Below are 3,895 nucleotides of genomic sequence, written 5' to 3' on the forward strand. Positions count from 1 at the left end.
GGCCTCAGTTATAAAATGAGTGAATTGGTAGGATATTATTATGATGACAAAAGATTAGAATAATCTGTATTGAAGAGGCTATGGAAAGACAGGAAAACACTTTTGATGGAACTACAAATCATTACAACATTTCTGGAAAGCTATTTGGAATTATGCCAAAAAATAACTATAATATCTATACTCTTTGATTCCAAGGAGGTTAAAGGCATAAAGAAAGGTCCCATATGAACTAAATTATTTCTGGAAATAGTTTTTGTGTTAGCAAAGAACTAGAATTAATGCCTAACAAATAAGGGATGGGAAATACTATTACAATTCTAAGTTGACGATCTTATGAAATGTTTTGCTCTATGACTTCCATTTTTTCCTCCCAGTTTTACCACTATAATCAGACAGAATAAGTCTAACCACTTTCCTGAATGACAACTCTTCAAACATGCCTTTTTTGTCTCCACTCTCAAGTCTTCTATAAGTTTTTGTGCTCTCATAAGAAAAAATGACTTAGCCTAGTATTTTTTGACAAATCAACCTACCTTGTAATCCCTTCCTCTCAAACACACAACACGTACAAACGTACATCTATACAGACACACAAACTAAATTGACCAAAAACATGATATACATATTTAATGACAACTTTTTGTTTGGCTTCAGAGATTTGTTTTATTATATAAGCTCCCTCTGACCAGAGGGTTGGATATTAGATGTGGATCATATCAAGGCCTTATTAAGCTAGTTCTTGTTAAGGAAAAATGCTCTTTTGGGTCTATTGAAAATCCATACCTAAATATAGTACATGATTTTCTCTGAGGCTGGGACAGGGAACCTGGGAGGTTTCTTTGTTGCTAATGACATTAGTCAACACACCCATCCTGCCCTGCTGAAGACACACAGGGGAGACTAGACAATGCCTCACCTACAGTAAAGGAAAGAGGAAAACTGAGCCTGCCTTTTCTGTTCTGAAGTGAAATTAGTAACATGCTTGCCAACCCCACCCCCAACTTAGCCGTCACCTCCTAATTTTCCAATGACAGGATGAGCTTGCTTCTTAGGTTTTGGAAAGATGGATAAAAAGAAGCAGCTCTTTCTTACAAGGGATAATGAAAAATAATTTGCATGCAATACAATTTATAAATGTCCACAGTATAGATTAGCCTAACTGAATAGCCTGCCCTTAACAATCTCATTACTGACCTCTTCTGACCCTCTTTTCTATAAAGTATTACTTTATACCTTTTCCAGCCCTTTCCAAGGAACTGCTGCTCTTGTACTGGTGTTTAATTAGTAACAAAGACACAAAGTCATCTCTTTCCTGTCTTTCTAGGTAGGGAAGGAGGAAAATATATACAGTAAAATAAACCAACAAAAGAATATTGTGTGGTGGTACTACTCATACATTTGGATTCTCTATGCTATTGTCCTAGACTGACTTCTGGACCCCTTCCTCTCTAAAGGCCAGGTCTACATGATTCCTTTCCAGAACTTCATCAAGATCTTTTGTTGCTTTCCCTCATAGGCACTCTCCCCTCTGTCCCTAGAGAAGCCCACTTAGTGTGCTTCCTATAAAATGTATGTTTTCTCAGACTTCCTACCATGATGGTTTAATTTGGAGAGTGAGACATGGCTAGTTTCCTGATTACTGCTGCCTGAAATTGCTTTAACAAAAACATTTTTTAAAAATCATAATACCATAAGGATAATCTTTGAAGTACAAATACCACAGGAAAAACACCACTGACATATTCATGCTAAGATGTAAATCAATGCCATACTTTCCTGACAGTGTTTCAAGTAATATATAACAGGTAAGATGTGAATTCAAATCGTCTGACTCTAAGTACTCTAAGTACTCTATGGTCATTCTAACGGGCATGTCTTGGATGACATCCTCTGAGAAACTTTCATTCTTTATTGTATTTTTTAAAGTGACACATGATAACTAATAGCAAACAATACCTCCCATCAATAAGGCCCACATGCTTCCTTCTTATAGCTACCACGGTTTCCCCTGTCCCTCATCAGCACCTTGTTTCTGCCAGGAAAGTGTTAGTTTCTTGCTAATATTATTTGACACAGCAATTCATTGTCATTTGTCATTCTTCATCTATTTTAGATTTCCTTAATGTAAGAAGTATTATATTTGTTAAGTCTTTTGCTTTTTTTTGCCATTTCTCTTTAAAGTTCCCTAATTTCCATGTGTTCCCTCCCCATTTATGCTACCAATCTCCCTATTGTTTTTCATTGAAAGGAATTTTGTTTTCCTGGTGCTACACACTTGAGTCAGTTCCCTATATTTGAATTATTGGGATCTGCAATGTTCTGAATATCTCTTCTATTGGGGCAGTTGATTTCCTTTCCCTCCAGTCTTGGGTTTGGAACTATAGTTGTATTCCCAAGATGGACCCAAAAGGCCTTGATCTTCTATTTCCTTGGGAGATGTCAGCTTAACAACAGAGACTCCCATAACAAGGATTGTAGGAAGCCTTTGGATGGCATGGAGAGTCTTTTGTACATGTAGTCTAAATCGAAGAATAGTCGTGATTATCCAAACTCAGATAAGGACAATCAAATCTCACACTTGACAAGAAATTGGCTTTTTGATACAAAACCACTGCCTCTGGGGCTCAGGAAAGCGTTCTCCCATGCCGAGGATTGCAAGGCTGGCTGGCTAGCTATCTGGGCTGTGGGAGATTGAGTGTTTGGGTCTACTCATGCTGCAGGGGAAAATACCAGACTCAAGGGATCATTGCATTCAACCTCCCACTGCATATATCACAAGATCTGGCTGGTTTGTTTGCTTCCAAGCAGATGTGAGGAGATGTGAATTCACTGGGAAATTTCCCTAACAAGCAACCTCATGCTCAGAATATCTGAAAATTGGACTTTCTGATCAGAAACACCTCATTCCAACACCCAGATGGCAAAAAAGGGCTGGGCTTTAACAATTGATTCTCAATTCCTGCTAAACTACCGTACATGTATTTATTGACAGCTTTAGAATTGAGGTGGAAACCACTCCTGATTATTATTGTAATTTTTTTCTTAAGGTAAAGGATTCTTGGGGAAAAAACCTTCTCCCACCTCCAAAACATATAAATCCAGCAGGCCAAGTTTTGGGTGTTTCTCTTCCTCTCTCCCTCTCTCCCCCCCCACCCCCCGTGTGTGTGTGTCTGTGTGTGTATGTCTGTGTGTGTGTCTGTGTCTCTCTTTGTGTGTGTCCCTCTCTCTCTCCTGATGAAGTCACTTGGCTTCTGTCAACCTCAATTTCCTCATCTCTACAATTGGGATAATAATGGAACCTACTACATAGGTTTTTGATGACAATAAGATGGCATAGAAAACACTTTGTAAACCTTAAAGAACTATAAAAAGGCTGGCTCTTCTTATTATATGGCCTGCTATCTTAAGGGTTCTTCTATAAAAATCACATGCACAGATGCACATGCAAAATATGGTGAGTATTCAGTTCAACCAAAATATATTTATTTCCTTCTCTGAGCAGAGGCTTGTGCTGCACATTGGAAATAGCAAGATATTATACAGGGCTCTTCTCTTAAATAGTTTACAATGGAAAGAAGAGGATTTGCCCAAGGACAGGTTTATGGTATATTCAGGAGGACAAACACTTCTGGTATGAGGGCTTAGCCAGACTTTTTCAGAGCTGCTCATCCACCTTTGGTGTCTACCCAATTTCCCCAACTCTCACCTGTGGCTCCAAGAAGTTCTAGCATATGCAGTGGCTATACCCTGGTAACCATCTTGTTAGACAGGCTAAAGCAGGTTGAGGGTAATGGACAGACCTCAAACCTGTTGGTGAGTTAGGAAGTGTCTACCCCAAGCATATAACAACTTCCCTGGTGGAAAGAGTGGATGAGAATAATTTGTTTCAATGACC

Source organism: Dromiciops gliroides, chromosome 2, assembly GCF_019393635.1.
Source record: "Dromiciops gliroides isolate mDroGli1 chromosome 2, mDroGli1.pri, whole genome shotgun sequence".
NCBI lineage: Eukaryota > Metazoa > Chordata > Mammalia > Microbiotheria > Microbiotheriidae > Dromiciops > Dromiciops gliroides.